General features: G+C 41.9%; 1 long non-coding RNA gene across 3 annotated transcripts; it reads left to right on the top strand.

Moving 5' to 3' along the window:
- Nucleotides 1–12,307: 12,307 nt before the first annotated feature.
- LOC308395810 lies at nucleotides 12,308–16,735 on the top strand. Of its 3 annotated transcripts, XR_013971472.1 has the most exons (6): nucleotides 12,308–12,399; nucleotides 12,693–12,772; nucleotides 13,845–13,949; nucleotides 14,683–14,840; nucleotides 15,266–15,323; nucleotides 16,262–16,735. It is a non-coding gene; the product is annotated as an uncharacterized lncRNA (long non-coding RNA). The 3 variants fall into 3 exon arrangements; XR_013971473.1 differs by lacking the exon at nucleotides 12,308–12,399 and having other exon boundaries at nucleotides 12,410–12,772; nucleotides 15,269–15,323; XR_013971474.1 differs by lacking the exon at nucleotides 12,308–12,399 and having other exon boundaries at nucleotides 12,410–12,772.
- The last annotated feature ends 1,079 nt before the right edge of the window (nucleotides 16,736–17,814 follow it).

Below are 17,814 nucleotides of genomic sequence, written 5' to 3'. Positions count from 1 at the left end.
TGGGTGGTTGTGGTGGAGCGGGAAGAGGGAGGCAGCTGGAGATGGGGAGGGAAGGAAGGGAGGGGCATGTGACCCCTCCCTGGGGCCAGCTCCCCCGCTGACCCCAGTAGGCACCCCCATACTCCGCAACCCACCAGGGAAAGGGGGCCCAGGCCCATCCAGACCGGGGCCCAATGCAGCAGCGCCTCCCGGCCCCACAGAGCCCGGGACAGTCCACCCAACCCCACCACAGAGAAAACTGCACCCACCCCACCATCCACTCATCTTCCAGACTACATAAGACAATAAACACCCAGGCTGAGATCTTCCTCCACCTCCCCTGTATCTCCCCCTCCTGCAGAGAAAGCTCCCGAGGAGAGGAAAGCTCCTGCAAGATGTGACAATCTCCCCCACCAGTTGAAGAGCCCCCCAGGTGGCTCGATGCACCGGCGGCACCCTGCTCCAGGGCCGGGCCCCCATGCACCCACCCGCCCACAAGCCCGGCAACACACCAACCAGGACCCAAGCCCCCGAGGCCCGGCCCGAGCCCCAGCCCAGAGACGGAGCGCCCCCAGAACCTCACGCCCATCCCGGACCCACTCAGGGGCAGCCAGGCTACCAGGTCAGTAACCCACGTCCGTCAGCACAGACCCTCCCCTAGCCCCGCTGCACGCAGCCGCGAGGAAACAGTCACCTGAGAGCCAACAGAGCCCCTAACCGGACACGACCGCTACCCCGGGTTGAGCCCCCCAAGGAAGATGCCTCCGGGGAACCCCCCGACGCCCTAAGCCTGTCCCTACCCCCACACCAATCACAACAGTGAAGGCGGGACCAAACTATGACCCCCCACCCCCACTAGGTGATGGAGCTGATCAAAGGAGCCCAGAGCAATTGATCTGATGTGGTGGCAGAGGCTGTATCAAGACTAATGTAATCTAATAGATAATTTCTATATTGGTTAGAATTAAGATTATTTTTATTTTTCCAGTTCATGAGGACTGTTTTCTTGGCTATGCATAGGGCAGTGAAAACCATATGGGCGATATTCTTTTCTGAAGTGACATTATCTAAGCTGCCCAACAAACACACTAAGGGGGAAGTTGGAATGTTACATTTCAGACACTTCGATAAGTCTTCACATATCTCGCGCCAAAACTTCTGAACTGGTGGACAGAACCAAAGAGCGTGGATATAATTGTCCGGTGAATTGGTTTGGCAGTGTGAGCAGTTGTTGGTAGACGTAAAGCCCATCTTGAACATCCGATGACCTGTATAGTGTACTCTATGTAATATTTTGTATTGAATTAATTGAAGACTGGGATTTCTAATTAGATGAAAGGTTTTTAAGCAAATCTGAGACCAGAAGTTTAGGTCTAAGTTAACTGATAAATCCGCTTCCCATTTTGCAATAGGAAGTGATATTGATTCATCTGTTTTAGAAAGCATTCTGTATATTTTGGATAGTAATTTGGGGGTTTTAAGAGTAAGAAATTGAACCACACTTGGTGGTGTTTGTAGTTCAACTTGACCCGGTTTAAATTTCTTTTTTACTATGGATTTAATTTGTTGATATTCTAAAAATCTTTTCTTGTTGATCCCATATTGTGTAACTAGTCCGTCAAATGAGATAAATTCTGTTCCTTCTAGTATATGTTCTAAATATTTGATTCCTTTATCACTCCAATCTGAAAGGTTTATCATATTATTGTTTTATAATATGTCAGGGTTGTTCCAGATAGGTGTACGTTTGCATGGGATTAATGAAGACGCCGTCAATTTTAGAAACTCCCACCATGCTGTCAGAGAAGAGCTGATGTTGATGCTTTTAAAGCATTCATGTCGTTGGATGTTTGAGCTGATAAATGGTAGGTCTGAGATCTCTAGATTATTGCAGAGTGCTTGTTCTACATCTAGCCAAGGTTCATCTAAGAGGGTGTGTTTTAGCCATCCTGAGATAAACTGAAGCCTGTTGGCTAAGAAGTAGTGCTGAAAGTTAGGCAGTTCTAGTCCTCCTTTATCCTTGGTCTTTTGTAGTGTTTTTAAGCTTATACGTGGGGGTTTATTTTTCCAAAGGAATTTGGACATACATGAATCTAGAGATCTGAACCAATCTTGTGGCGGTTTAGTTGGGATCATTGAGAATAAATAATTTATTTTTGGTAAGACCATCATTTTTATAGCGGCAACCCTTCCCATGAGTGATATGGGTAGACATTTCCATCTAGCCAGATCATCTTCTACCTTCTTTAAAAGTGGGATATGGTTTAATTTAGTTAGATCTGCAAGCTTGGGAGAAACATTAATACCTAAATATTTTATATTTCCCGATTGCAGTGGTGTAGAAGAGGAATTATGGAAGGAGCAATTAATCGGTAGGACTGTAGATTTTGACCAGTTAATTGAGTAATCTGATATTCTTGCAAAAGAGTTTATCAATTCAATCACCCCAGAGATATTGGTTTGTGAATTTTGGAGAAAGAGTAACACATCATCCGCATAAAGGCTGATTTTATGTTCCACGTTCTTGCATTTTATGCCCTTAATTACTGAATTCTGTCTAATTGCTGCTGCTAGTGGTTCAATAAAAATTGCAAACAGTGAAGGGGAGAGTGGGCATCCCTGCCTGGTGCCCCTCAAGAGACAGAAGCTGGAGGATGTCTGGTCATTTGTTCTAACACAAGCTGTTGGGGAATTATATAATATTTTTAACCAGTTTATGAAAGAGGATCCAAAACCAAATTTGTGTAAAGTTGCAAATAGAAATTTCCAGTTAACTCTGTCAAATGCTTTTTCTGCGTCTAAAGAGAATATTGTAGTTTCTAGGTTTTTACTGTATGAGTAGTCTATCAAATTAAGTAATCTACGTGTATTTGTTGATGAGTGCCTACCTTTTATGAAACCAGTTTGGTCAGGATGAATTAAGAGGGGGGTTATTTTCTCCAGTCTCTTTGAGAGAGCTTTGCAGATTATTTTAAGGTCTACATTTATAAGGGATATTGGACGATAGCTTGAGGGATATACAGGGTCTTTGCCTGGTTTTAGCAGGAGATTAATGTTTGCAGAATTCATATTTGATGGAAGTCTGCCCTTTTCTTTAATTTCCAACAACGTTCTGTAGAAAACTGGTGCTAGAATCGACCAGAATTCTTTGTAGAATTCTGCAGGAAAGCCATCTGGACCTGGAGCCTTATTATTGTGCATACTTATCAGGGCTTCCTGGAGTTCACCTGGTGTCAGTGGTGAATCCAGTGCCATTGCTTGAGTGTCCAATAATTTTGGAAGAGTTATGTTGTCCAAAAACTGATCAATTTCTTTTTTAGATGGGTTTATTTGTGGTGAATACAACGTTTTATAGAAATCCCTGAAAATGTTGTTTATTTGTATCGGTTCATATAATGTGTTCCCAGATGAATCTTGAACAGCACATATAGTTGTTTTTTCTTTATTTATTTTTAGCTGGTCTGCTAGAAATTGACCGGATTTATTACCATGTTCATAATTTTGTAGGCGTAGTCTTTGTACTAAGAATTTTGTTTTTTTTATCAATTATCTCATTTAATTCTAGTTTTGTTTTGCGTATTTTGTTCAATGTTTCCTGATCTTGGTGGGACGCGTAGGCTTCTTCTAGTGATTTGATGTTTTTTTCTAATTCCTGAATATTTTTGTTTTCTTTTTTCTTTTTATGTGATAAGAAAGAAATTATTTTACCTCTCATCACAGCTTTCCCTGCTTCCCATAGAACAGAAGCTGATGTTTCGGGAGTGTCATTATAGTCCAAATATGAAGTCCACTCTTTTTTAAAATATTTAATAAAGTCTTCATCTTTAAGTAGTGATATATTAAATCTCCAGTTTTTTCTTGGCGTAGTATTATTCTTGTGCATTAGTGTTAAAGATACAGGACCATGATCGCTGACAGCTATAGGGTGAATCTCAGTGTCTGAAATGTCGTTCAGCAGTGAGCTGCTGACCAAAAAATAATCCAGACGAGAGTAGGAGTGATGGACATGTGAGAAAAAAAGTATATTCCTTACTGGTGGGGTGAAGGGAGCGCCATGCATCGCAAAGACCAAAGTCGCTCATATACTGTTTGATTATATTTGTGGACTGCCAATTACGCTGAGTTCCCGCTGTATCCATGTCTTCATTTAGTCCAAGGTTGAGGTCGCCTCCAAGAACAAGTGTGCCATCTAAGTGTTCAGAGAGTGCACTGAAAAAACCGTGAAAGAATGAAAGTTATAGTTTAACATCATTGGAAACACGCAGGCCAAGTTTCTGGCTGACTTATTTACAGCGCCATGTGTCTCTCAACCTCACAAGCAAGCAAGCGCTCACCCCTCCCTGAAGACAAGGAATGCAGCTCCAAAGCAATAACATGATAAAGAGACAGCAGCAAGTCCTAAGCAAAGAGTCCCAGCAAAGCAGCAGCAATGTGGACAAACAACATCAGAGAAGAAGAGCAAACCCATCATCCTGACTGATCGGATGAATGGCACTGTGTCTACAACAAGCTGAAACTTCACTGTCCATGTGAAGAAAACGTTTGAGGAGAACTGAACAGTTGGAGTTTGACATTTGCCACCTGTGGAGTAAAATGGCAAGAACAGACAGTGGGACACAGGACAAAGCTGAAGGAGAACTGCCAGCTGTTGGACTGTTGAAGTGGGAGAGGACAACAGAGTGAGAAGACTAGGTGAGAACACATAGGAATTATTTAATGTGGGAAATCAAAATTTGCATTAGCAAACCTGCGGAAAAGAAAACTGACTGCTTAACTTGGAAAATTGTGAAGGAGTCTGAAACACTGCGAAAATAGAAACATACAAAATCACACAAACAAGCAGAACATGCATTAACCCTACTAACAATTCCAAACACAAAATAACTCATGAAGACTCATAGCACATTAGTTAAGAAATGATTAAATAATAGCAGAGAAGTGTGTAGGAAAGGCAGCTCTAAGAACATGCTCTGCTGGATATGCAGCTCCACAGACATGCATTAGACCTGCCTAATAACACAAACACCCATGCAATGAAATTTAGCTTGTTATCTTTCATCAGTGTTAAAATAGTGTCAATTTAGCAGACACTTGTTATCAAATACTGAATTTATCCAATGCAAAAAATTGACTCTCTAGGTTGCAGGACAACAATTTAACCTTTGTGGGGAAAAAAAGATTCTGGTTTGACCAACCAGTGATCTGACAATAAATTTAGTCGTTGATATAGTAAATTGGGAGAAGCTTCCTGCTTGATTGATGCAGCACAAGTAATTTACTGTATGAGGGAAATTGTCTTTTGTGATACTATTTTGAACATGCATTTCTGTTGTCCTGTCATCTTAGTGGGTTAATAGCTGATATGCAAATTAGTTGATCATTCTTAGATTAATGAAAGGTGACTGAATTCTAGCACGAGTGAATGAGATGTGTTGGAGTTTGTTGTGTGTTGAGTGGAGACTCTAAAACACTGAGTTTCCTGCTTTGATGTGAGAGTGAATCCTGTATTTAGATACACAACTCTGAATATGTCAGAACAAACGTCTTTTGTGAAGTGCATGACAGCATGTCACATGTTTTATGATGAAGGGAAAAGGAAGACTGAATAAAATCTGTGGCTTAAATGAGTGAAGAGCACAGACCTGGTGATTAAACTCATAGCTAATATGACATTAGGCTTATGTTGTATGTTGTGCAGCTGATGGTTGGTTTGGAGTGAATCTAGCTGATGATTCTTCTCCTGTTGTGAAGTTGATGAGGAGTTTGTGTCATGACTTAACAAGGCCTTTTTATTTGATACTTTCACAGTGCACTGAAAGTTTGGTTTGATAATCTCTGTTATTTTTCATTTTTATCTTTTGAACAGGCACTGATTTTGTTTGTCTATTTCTTTTCTTTAAGCAGATCTGCACGTCAGGAATTAAAAGTGCTATACGACCTGTCGAGAAAGCCGTTACAAGTGAGTTTTCTCCACATTAAAATGGGCTCTGGAGAAAGCCACTTATTGGGACAATATTAAATGAAAGTCCCGGCCTAAAAAGGATTCAGCGATGTAATCCGATCTAAAGTTCTTTTTTTCTTTTTGAGATGACGTCATTTTGCTGAAAGTGGAAACTAAATGCGACAATCGGCTCCACTATCAGCAAAGAAAGAATGAATGCATGAATGAATGAGTGAAAGAAAATAAAACTGACTGACTGGTAAAAGCTGACAGGACTTGACCACGACTCAAGGTTAACCTCCACCTAGACAGGACAAAAGGGTGGATGGATTTATGTGTTTTTTGTTACAGGAGCAGAAAGATGACAGCAACATCCGAGGTTGCGTGATGATTTAACCTTTTAAATGCCATTTTTATGTTTGTGAACTCTGAAAATTTAACCTTTTTAGTTTAAATTCTCTGTCTGTGAATTTACCGTGTGTGTCATTCACTACCTTGTGTTGCTCACAGAGATTACTGTGAGAAAGTGTACACACCTGCGCAGCGCTAACATTTACATTTCTTTTTACAGCAGATGGTTAATCATGTTTTTGATCATGTGATTTACAAGAGGATTAGTTAATGTTTTTTCCTACTACAGGATTTCTGGGTTTATGTGTGAAGAAAACTGTGTTTACAGGTTATGAGTGGTGATACTGTTACACTGTGTTTTTGGGAAAATGTAACGGTTACTTTGATGAGATGAATAACATTCTTTCCACAGCGATGGATGGTTGATTTTATGGTGTTTTTATGGCACCTCTGGAATGTGGATGGCCGACGCCTGCCCACCAGGATGATCAATGTGTATTGCTAATGTTTGTTTTCTGAGACTGCATGTAGAGGAGTCAGCGGAAGCAGACAAGTGACATGAGAAAAATATATAAGGGATTGTTTATGGAATAGTTGAAGATGGGCTATTGAGCTCATAGTAATATTTGAGTGGAGTGACTTTGCTTAAGAGCAGTCACTGATTACATTAATGTTGACTGAGTACATGGGATGATCCATGTCTGAGGCAAATTATGGAAATAATTGTAGTTTACTGATTTGAGAAAACCTGCACATGACACTTGTCTTGCTGATGTTGAAAGCTTATTGTTCTTATGATACAATTGTTTACAGGTATGAAGTTTGATTTCACTTCCAGATTTTGCTTTCCAGGCTATGATGGTGTGTATGCAGGCTCCTGGGAGAGCCAGGTGTTAAGCAAACTTAATATGCAAAACACACTAAGATTTTCATTGCTGGATTATAGGTCCGGGGTGGAGCTACTCCAGCAGAGATGCCCTGATGTTGCCTGGGATGTGATCTAGCTAACCTTTTTCTTTAAGACAGGGATCCAGGTTTGATGAGTTGACTCGTGGGAGTGTCCATGAGTCAAGTGGAGGGGTCCAGGATTAATATTAAACAATGTTTTCTATTATTGTTGCAGTGATTTCTGTGATTAGCCGTTTATTTACAGGTATTAAACCTATGCAAGTGGTGCATCCATGTTCAGATGAGGCTTTGATGGCCTATAAGTGAAGTTCACTGAACTAAAGAATGTTGTTTGATGATTGTTGACATGCTCTCCAAATAGAAGTTTTCCCTCTTAGCAAGGAAATACAGGTGCAGCAGTAATCTCCTGAGAAATCTTAAGAGGCCCAGTGAGAAGCAAGAACCATTCCAGGCATAGCTGACAGCCCAGGCAGTGGTTGAGGTAAAAGGTCGAGCTGGTTGGGGCCCATCATGAGATCAGACTTTGGAGCCACAGCAAGGACCATGAAACTGCGTTGGAATGAGAGCTGTGCCACGGGGGGTTTCCAGAGGCCAAGAGAGGAGATTGTGGACAACAGACGGGCACCTGAAGGATGAGGGGAGCGTGCCAAGCTCCATCGACAGCGCAGAGGGAGTCTAAGGATGACATCATGATTCTGTGAAAAGCACAGGAACCAGAAGCTATGGTGGTGATAACAGCAGTTTCCTATGTGGTCTGCAGCTTTGGAAATAGCTGAGACACATGTTGACAAACAATAAAACTAACTGGTATGTTTGAATGTTTATTCTACATACATTTGGACTCTGGTCCTATGGACAGTGATGGAAACAACTGGAAGAGACATTAATGACGCCCTGCAGAGCTTAAACCACTCTGCAGAGAGACATGTGATGTGCACACCCGGAGGAAGCACCACCAAGCTGAGATGTTTTTGAAAATGTTACTTTCTTATTTCAACTATTACATTAACAATTTCTTTGTTTGCTCGTAGGATGCAGTTTGCCATTGGATGAGATCAATGAATGGGATAACTGCTAATACATTTGTTAAACTGTGTACCTTTTCAGTAATTTAGGGTGATTTGACATATGCTGAGTATAAAAATGTTTGCATTGAAACTGTCAGACATGAGGTATTCATAACTGGGAACTTTTCTAGCATAAAGGGCAAAAAGGGGGGAATGATAGGTTTTGTATTGTTGATTGTAATTTATGCTTAGAAATATTTACTTATATATGCTTAGAAGTATATAATCATTTGTAGATTAAAAGAATGTCTCATCCTAAGAGGTCTGTAACAACTCTGTGTAGCATGAAGAGGGGGGTGAGTTCACTCCCCTACAGAGGAGAGGTCGTATCTTCTTTTGCTGATTTATGGTATAGCAAACACACGTATATCTGTTTAAGTATAAGAGCCTTTTGTTAGATGGACCCAGACTTCTGGCACCAGCTTTGGGGAGTCTTCACAGGGTCACATCTTGACCTCACACAAATCACACACACACACACACACACACACACACACACACACACACACACACACACACACACACACAGTATTCTTTGTTCACATGTATCCCTATGTAAGATGTTATATGTTAATGACCCTATGCATATTCATGTAACCACAATAAAAGGAGTGCTGTGGGGAACCTGGCTGAGAGTCTCTGACGGAGGTCAAGTGGTGGGACGACACTTGGCTCCAGCCAGATACCTCCCTCATGCATGAGTAAACCAGAGCCTTGTGTCTTGCTTTTTGTTGCGTAGCAGATTGTCCTTTATGCTAGGTTTATGCTACAAACCTATCAGCCAGCAACACAATTCCTGGTGAAATGTGGATGGTTTCAGAAAGCACCACAGGCCCGGGTGTAATGTGGATGCCATCAACGAGTAGCAGAGGCCCTGTAACTCGTTGATGTAAAGTGGATGTAAAGTGGATGGCATGAGTCAGCAAAGTAGTTCTGGTGCAATGTGGATAGCCTCAGCCAGCAACGCAGGCCCTGGTGAAATGAGGATGTATCACCCAGCAGCACAGGCCCTGGTGTGGTCAATATGGCCTCACAGGGAGCACTGTCCCTGGTGTAATGTGGATGGCCTCAGCCAACAACACTTTTCCTGGTGAAATGTGGATGGTATTGGCCAGCACCACAGGACCTGGCGTAATGTGCATGTCCCCTGCCAACACCACTGGCCCTGGTGTAATGTGGATGGCATCAGCCAGTATCACAGGCCCTGGTGAAATGTGGATGTTTTCTGACAGCACCACAGGCCCTGGTGAAATGTGGATGGTATTGGCCAGCCCCACAGGCCCTTGTGAAATGTGAATGTCCTCAGCCAACACCACTGGCCCTGGTGTAATGTGGATGGCATCAGCCAGCAACACAGGCTCTGGTGAAATGTGGATGACCTCAGACAGCAGCGCAGGCCCTGCTGTCGTGAAGTTGGCCTCAGAGGGAGCACTAGCCCTGGTGCAATGTGGATGGCCTCAGCCAGCAATACAGGCCCTGGTGTGGAGACGATAGCCTCACAGGGAGCACATGCCGTGGCATAATGTGGATGGCCTCAGCCAGTAGCACAGGCCCTGGTGTAATGTGGATGGCCTCATCTACCAACACTGGCCCAGGTGAAATGTGGATGGTACTGGCCAGCACCACAGGTCCTGGTGTAATGTGAATGTCCTCAGCCATGACCACAGGCCCTGATGAAATGTAGTTGGCCTCAGCCATGACCACAGGCCCTGGTGAAATGTAAATGTCCTCAGCCAGTAGCACAGGCCCTGTTGTAATGTGGATGGCCTCATCTAACAACTCTGTCCCTGGTGAAATATGGATGGTACTGGTCAGCACCACACACCCTGGTGTAATGTGAATCGCCTTAGCCAACACCACTGGCCCTGGTGAAATGTGCATGATATCGGTCAGCACCAGAGGCCCAGGTGTAATGTGGATGGCATCAACGAGCAGCAGAGGCACTGGTGGGGTGAAGATGGCCACACAGCAATCACTGTCCCTGGTGTAATGTGGATGGTAGAAGCCGGCATCACAGGCCGTAATGTAATGTGGATCACCTCAGCCAAAAGCACAGGCCCTGGTGTGGTGAAGATGGCCTCACAGGAAGCACTGTCCCTTGTCTAATGTGTATGGCCTCAGCCAACAACAGTGGCCCTGGTGAAATGTGGATTATATTGGCCAGCACCACAGGCCCTGGTGTAATGTGAATATCCTCAGCCAGTAGTAAAGGCCCTTGTGTTATCTGGAACGCATCAGCCGGCAACACAAGCCCTGGTGTAATGTGGATGGCCTCAGCCAGCACCACAGGCCCTGGTTTGGTGATGATGGCATCACAGGAAGCACTGGCAGTGGTGTAATGTGGATGGCCTGAGCCAACAACACTGGCCCTGGTGAAATGTGGATGGTATTGGCCAGCACCAAAGGCCCTGGTGTAATGTTGATGTCATCATCCAGCACCAAAGGCCCTGGTGTGCTGATGATGGCCTGACAGGAAGCACTGTCCCTGATGTAAAGTATATGGCCTCAGCCAACAACAGTGGCCCTGCTGAAATGTGGATGGTATCATTGAGTAGAACAGGCCCTGGTGTAATGTGGATAGAATCATCCAACAGTACAGTCCCTGGTTTGGTGAAGATTTCCTCACAGGAAGCACTGTCCCTGGTGTGAAGTGTATGGCCTCAGCCTTCAACAGTGGCCCTGGTGAAATGTGGATGGTATTGGCCAGCACAACAGGCCATGTTGTAATGTGAATGTCCTCAGCCAGTAGACCAGGTCCTTGTGTACTGTGGATCGCATCAGCCAGCAACACCACAGGCACTGGTGAAATGTGGCTGTTTTCGGCCAGCAACACAGGCCCTTGGGTAATTTGGATGGCTAGCAGCACAGGCCCTGGTCTGGTGAAGATGGCCTCACAGGAATCACTGGCCCTGGTGTATTTTCGATGTCATCAGCAAGCAGCACAGACCCTGGTCTATTGAAGATGGCCTCACAGAAATCACTGGCCCTGGTGCATTGTGGATGGCATCAGCCATCAACACAGGCCCTCATGAAATATAGGTGGCCTCAGCCAGTAGCACAGGACCTACTGCAATGTGAATGGCCTCAGCCAGCAACACAGTCGCTGGTGTAATGTTAATGTCCTTATCCAACCCCATGGCCCCGGTGCAATGTGGATGGCCTCAGCCAGCAGCACAGGACCTGGTGTAATGTGGATGGCATAATCTAACAACACTGGCCCTTGTGAAATATGGATGGTATTGGTAAGCACCACACACCCATGTGTAATGTGGATGGCTTTAGCTGACACCACTGGCCCTGGTGTAATGTGCATGATATCGGCCAGCATCAAAGGCCCTAATGTGGATGGCCTCAACGAGCATCAAAGGCCCTGGTGGGGTAAAGATGGCCCTTTACTCTACCAGCAGTACATGACATAAATACACATATAAACATTATAAGACATAAAAACAAGTCAAAGATATTTGCAACAAACAGAACTCAGTGGAAGAAAGTTACTTACCAGCAATACAACACATAAATACACATATAAACATTACAAGACATAAATACACACATAAACATTACAAGACATAAATACACACATAAACATTACAAGACATAAATACACACATAAACATTATAAGACATAAAAACAAGTCAAAGATATTTGCAATAAACAGACCACAGTGCAAGAAAGTTACTTACCAGCAATACAACATATAAATACACATATAAACATTACAAGACATAAATACACACATAAACATTATAAGACATAAAAACAAGTCAAAGATATTTGCAACAAACAGACCTTAGTGCAAGAAAGTTACTTACCAGCAATACAACACATAAATACACATTTAACAGCAATACAAGACATAAATACACACATAAACATTATAAGACATAAAAACAAGTCAAAGATATTTGCAATAAACAGACCTCAGTGCAAGAAAGTTACTTACCAGCAATACAACACATAAATACACACATAAACATTACAAGACATAGAAACAAGTCAAAGATATTTGCGACAAACAGACCTCAGTGTGACGCATGGTCAGGCTCCCTCTGCTGCACTTATGGACGCACAGGGTACCCCTCTCGCGTCGGGAATTGACGTGAAGGGTCCTCCGATTGAAGAGATTGCCGCGGAAGTGCCTTTTGTCGGTATATTTAGACATTTTCCAAATCACATTGTAGTGACGTATACAGAACACAATAAATTATATAATGTAAACAACTACCTGAAAAACAGGTAGAACGATACTTTTGTATGGTTTATTGCATTTACGGAGGGAGTGATGTATGCTGGGTAATGGCACAGCTAGCTACTGGGTGACTTTATTCACCCGCTTAGGCTGTTATCAGTCCATACAATGGGCGTTATTAGCACAAATCAATCCCATAGATATGGGCCATCTCCTGCTAGATTGTTCAGAAGGTTGTTCTCATCCATCCAGATGGAGGATCACTAACAGGAGCGTGGGAAGACTCCAGAATCCACTCTGGCTGCAAATCGGTGGATATACAGTGTTTACAGGTAAGACCATTTAAACGGACAGCATTTATAGAATGACTATTAAAAGTCAGCGAGTGTCAGTAATGTTAATGTGGTTATGTTAGTAATACACAGAGTGCTAATATAACAGCTTTAAGATGCATTTGTGGATATCATTACGTGTTTTACCGTCTTTATGGTGCTAGCTTAAAGTTACGGTGTAAACGTTAGCTTATATTGGAGTAAAGCTGTTACTGGTTAAACGATGTTAGCACAGAAATATTAGCTTCTGTCATGACTGATGAAGTTACTAGTTAATAAAGTTTCCAGTAAAGTGATTAATCGCAGCCACAGATTGACAGCAAATACCTCGATTAGCTTCAGTGCATCTGTAATAAATATGTGCAAGTTTCAGTGCTTCGTTTAAACTGTATGATACTTATACTGACCCAGGGTCAGTGTAAAATACAATCCTAGCTGTGTGAACAAAGCCTGGCTCCTTTAATCCTGCATGACAAACCTCAGGATGCAGGCTATTATTACTCTTTCCTGCTGGCACACCTGTCACACCTGAGAGTCAGCTAGAAACTTAGTGACGTGGACATCATGCAAAGACTGCCAGACTCTGTATTACTGCAAATGATCAGTGACTCGGGTTATCACTAAACTTTAAACAGTACCTCTGTGTCTCTGTGTGCTGAACATTTAGGATTGAGTCAGGCTGCATTGACTGTGGGACTTTAATGTGTTAAAAGCAGGTTGAAGACGGCTCAGAAACATTTGAAGATTAAAATTTAGCATTATGGCTGCTGGTGGTTTGTAAAGCCTCTACTCAGCTGTATTTTTGTTACTAATTTATGTTTGTTGTTGTTTAACACAGATTTCAGAAGAGCAAATATGCTTAATAGTTTAACTAGATTTCATTTGTCAGTGTGGGACTGCTGAGTCACCGGAAGAACTCATTTGATTCATTCTCCACATGATGTTCATTTACAGAAATGTTTCACAGGAACTGATTTCTCCCAAAGGGTGAACTAGTGTGTTTCCATAGATTACCTCTGTATGAATGTACTTCTTAAATGAAGGCAAGTGTTTGTCCTTTTTTGTTCCTCAGGTACAGTACGTGATATCAAGGGCAGGCGGTCAACACTGGGGGTAGACAAGAAGCAGACGTACTTCCAAGAGGGAGCTGCAGTGAGGACACAGCCAGGTCACTGAGGTCAGAGATCAGAATCTGAAACAGCTCAGGTTTATATTTTAGAGGTTATAAAAAATCAAAATGTATTATTTAAAGAAACCTTTAAATAATAGTCATAATTATGATTATTACAAGAAATATCAAACATTTAAGTGGATTTTCTGTTACACATATTGTGTTAGCCCTGCGATAAACTGGCAGCCTGTCTTTGTCCTGTATCAGCTGGGATAGGCTTCATCCTCCCGCAACCCTGAATTGGATACATTGTATTCCAATTATGTAATCTGATCATTTACAAACTCAAGGTATCTAATCAAAATGTAAGTAATAATTATAAAATGGGAAAGCAGAAATAAGTGTGACATAAATGTAAATGTGTGAGCTGACATAGAGGACAGCTACATGTAGTCTGAAAAACCTTTGTTGTCAAGTTTGCAGGTATATCAGCACGAGACATTCTTACATAGAAGAGACATTAAAGTCTCTAACTCAGCGAAGCATTATTGGTCCCGTCTGTTTGGATAAATATAGTAAGTTGATGTATGTCCATTTATTGACACATTTCCTTAAGTGCTTATCCAGCTCAGGATCACAGTGGAGCTGCAGCTGGATATGTTCAGTAAATAAACCTTCCAAAAGTTAACAATAAACCTGCATCCATGTACGTTGTTGTCCACAGGATGAGAAAATCAAACTGGAAGACTGTGGAACATGTTAATAAATGTTTGTGTGTTTATGCCTGTGTCTTTCACAGGAGGCGCTGGAAGGTTTCCCTAATAGTTCCTGGTGAATCAAAGCAGAACCATAAAGGTTGCTGGACTGCATGATGGCCTTACCCCTGAGCAGTCATCCTGTTAAAGGAGGAACCAGTTAGAAGCTGTTTTCAAAGTAGCTGAGCAGATTTCATCTCATGTAAGCAATTAACTGTTTGTTCGTTTGTTCTGCCACTTAAAGAGCATTTAAGGACGTCTTTTGAGTGTCCAGTTGAATTAATTCTACTGGCTCTCATGGTCATTTGTTATTATAGACATATTTTTCATCTTCATCCAGCTATTTAGTAAATTCTATCTATTTAGTAATATCCGTCAGCTATAAAATGTAATATAAATATAAAAATATCTAAATATCTCCTGTCCTTTATGTTTTAATGATGTAAGTCTGTTATCATGTTACATTAGCATTCCTCACATATCAATGAGATGCTGTACAGTACAATCCTACTGACACAGCAGAGGGATAACGACGGCTATTCAACATCGTTACACGACACATTCGAGCTGCATGACGCAGACAAAGTGACTAAATCATCTTTTTGTGGTTTGTTGTCTTCAAACCAGCAGACAAAGCCGATGGCAGAAGATGTGAGAGAAGAACTTCAGGCCGTGGACTGAAAAGGTATTTTTTTCTTGTTATCAAAAGACATTTGGAGTGACGGCTTCTACAACTGGTTGTGCTAAAGTAAAGCTTACAGTCTAAGAAATCACAGTGTTGATGTTCAGCATAAAGAGAAAAGCTCACTTGTTTGAATTTATTTACAATCATAGTTTTATAAATTCTGACTGTAAACAGCTTTTACAGCTTTGATATTGTTTGACACTCGATATCAGGTTTAATTTAAAGGTTTCTGTGTCCCAATGAGCCATTTACACTGATCAGTGTCAGTTTAACTGTAACACATCCATTATTTAGATCCAGCAGAGAAATAACTGAATGTAAAAAATGGCAGCCCTCAGGCAGGTTTATAGAGATATATGCATGCATTATGAAATTTATGCATCCCAGATAATTGTTATTCATCTAGTCATGGCAGACCCACCTCTTCCTCCCAAGTTAACTGCAACCCAAAAGAACTAGTGGGGCTATTTACACACTCACAACCAGTGTGGGGTAAAAAGAGCCACCAAAAAGCTGTCAGCCACAGATGTGCTATAAGAGTTAGAAACTCTACTTATGGAGAAACTTTCTAAGTCTAACAGAGGACAGGTACTCCTGCCCAAATAACATGATATAACCCCACATACAGCCCAGCCATAAAGTGAACCAAGTCATTTAGTTAAAGACAGCATGGGACCAAATGCATGTAACCAGCCTGCATCAACCTGACATTTCTTCCTCCTGAATTAAATGAATGAATGGATGAAAGTTAAATGACTACAAACCTAAAGCCACTAGTTCCCACACTGGAGCTCCCTGACACTGTGTGTTAACCGTATTTAGCTTGTATCAACAGTTGTAACAGGCCAAGCCACCTGAGACACTGCATTGAATTTGTTCCTGTCTTAATGATTTCAGCTGACTGGTTTCAGCTCAGATGTTCCGCTTTTTTCTTTCAGTAGATCAAATCAGCTCGTGCTGCTTCTGCTTCCAATTTAATGGCAAGAAGAAGAAGGCGAAGGCTTCAGCAAAGTGGCGTTCATGGTCTCAGTGAACAGTCACGGTCACACACTGCATGTGGTTTTAAAAGCAACATGTCTGTTCACCACAACAATGGAGATGTGTAATATTAGTGCAGCTACGGTTTGTTTTTGAACATCAGTTCTGTTTTCTACTTTGATCACTTAGACCAAAAAAGTGTTGTTTTCAGATTCTTTCTTTTAAATCTATAGAGCACCTGCTCATTTTTTTATCACAATTAGTTTCACATAAATGTTAGTGTTTCCTTTATGATCTTTTAATGCTTACACTACACTGTACATGTCTACATTAGAGACATTTCTGTTACCTGTTTCTGTTGACTCAGAGTTGTGAAATGTTCTTTTATTTGATGCACAATATGAAGTTCATAATTTTCTTACTAATAAAATTCTAATGACAAACATGAACAGCTGTGCTTATTTCTGAGACATGAGTTTTTGAATGTGTTCATATTTAGACAGTGTGCATCTGTCTGCTGAAACTGTAATGGTGAACCTGAGGTGATGGTCAACAGAAGGCAAATATATATCAATATAAAACAATATTGAAGTAATGTCTTTACCCTCTGCAGCGTGTGGACGCAATCACCTTATTCACTGTAGTAAACATGCACCGCTAGCTCACGTGACTGACTGTCTCCATGGTTACATCGTATATTATTAGCTATGTAAACAGCTTCCAAAGATGCCGCCATAGCTCTCTGCAGCTGTAACACTTAAACACTTTGCAAATCATTTCACGTTTTTGATAGTTATGAAGACAGAATATGTTTTTAAGGTCATGCTAGGCGGTTGCTATGGTGGTTGCTGTGGACTTGGGTGGACCGCGTCCGATTCCTGTTATTAGCTGTCCGCCGTAGGAAGGCTGCGTTCCATTTACAAGTAGTGACAGTCTGCCGTAACTCGAACTCAAACCCCGCTTTCTTTAATTAAAGGCCTTTTATAGCCGTTCATGACACGCACACACACACATAAAGCACTTTGCCTCACCATGAGAATGCAAGTTTACCTAACCTAACCTTAAAGTATCTGATATAGGATAGAAAAATGAAGCAACCAGAGATTTAATGATGAAGACTCTGGGTTCTGTAGTTCACGTTTTACAGTCCTGAATGACTCTTTGCATATGATTTATTGAAGAGGACTTTAGAATGCACTTTACATTTAGACTGTTGCTGTTTCATTTTTTACATTGTTGCAGTGTTATGTCATGAATAAGGTTCACCTGCTGGGGGTTTGATGGATCAGCTGGACAATACAGTCAAAGACAGACTTCATTCATCATATGCAAGAATCCTAGTTGGATTTTTGTTGTCACTCGTGTTTTTGAACCAAATATTGAAAACAATTCTGACAGACTGGATACCTGGTCAGGGTGTACATTACCTTGTACTCAAGCATCCCAGGACAGAGCCCTGCCCCACCATGAGCCTGGGTGGATACGTGGTTATAATATAAAAGGACCGATACTG

The sequence above is a fragment of the Rhamphochromis sp. 'chilingali' genome (genome assembly GCF_963969265.1).
Source record: "Rhamphochromis sp. 'chilingali' genome assembly, chromosome: 4".
Taxonomy (NCBI): Eukaryota; Metazoa; Chordata; class Actinopteri; order Cichliformes; family Cichlidae; genus Rhamphochromis; species Rhamphochromis sp. 'chilingali'.
Note: the sequence above shows the minus strand (reverse complement) of the source record. Positions and strands in the feature narration are given on the sequence as shown.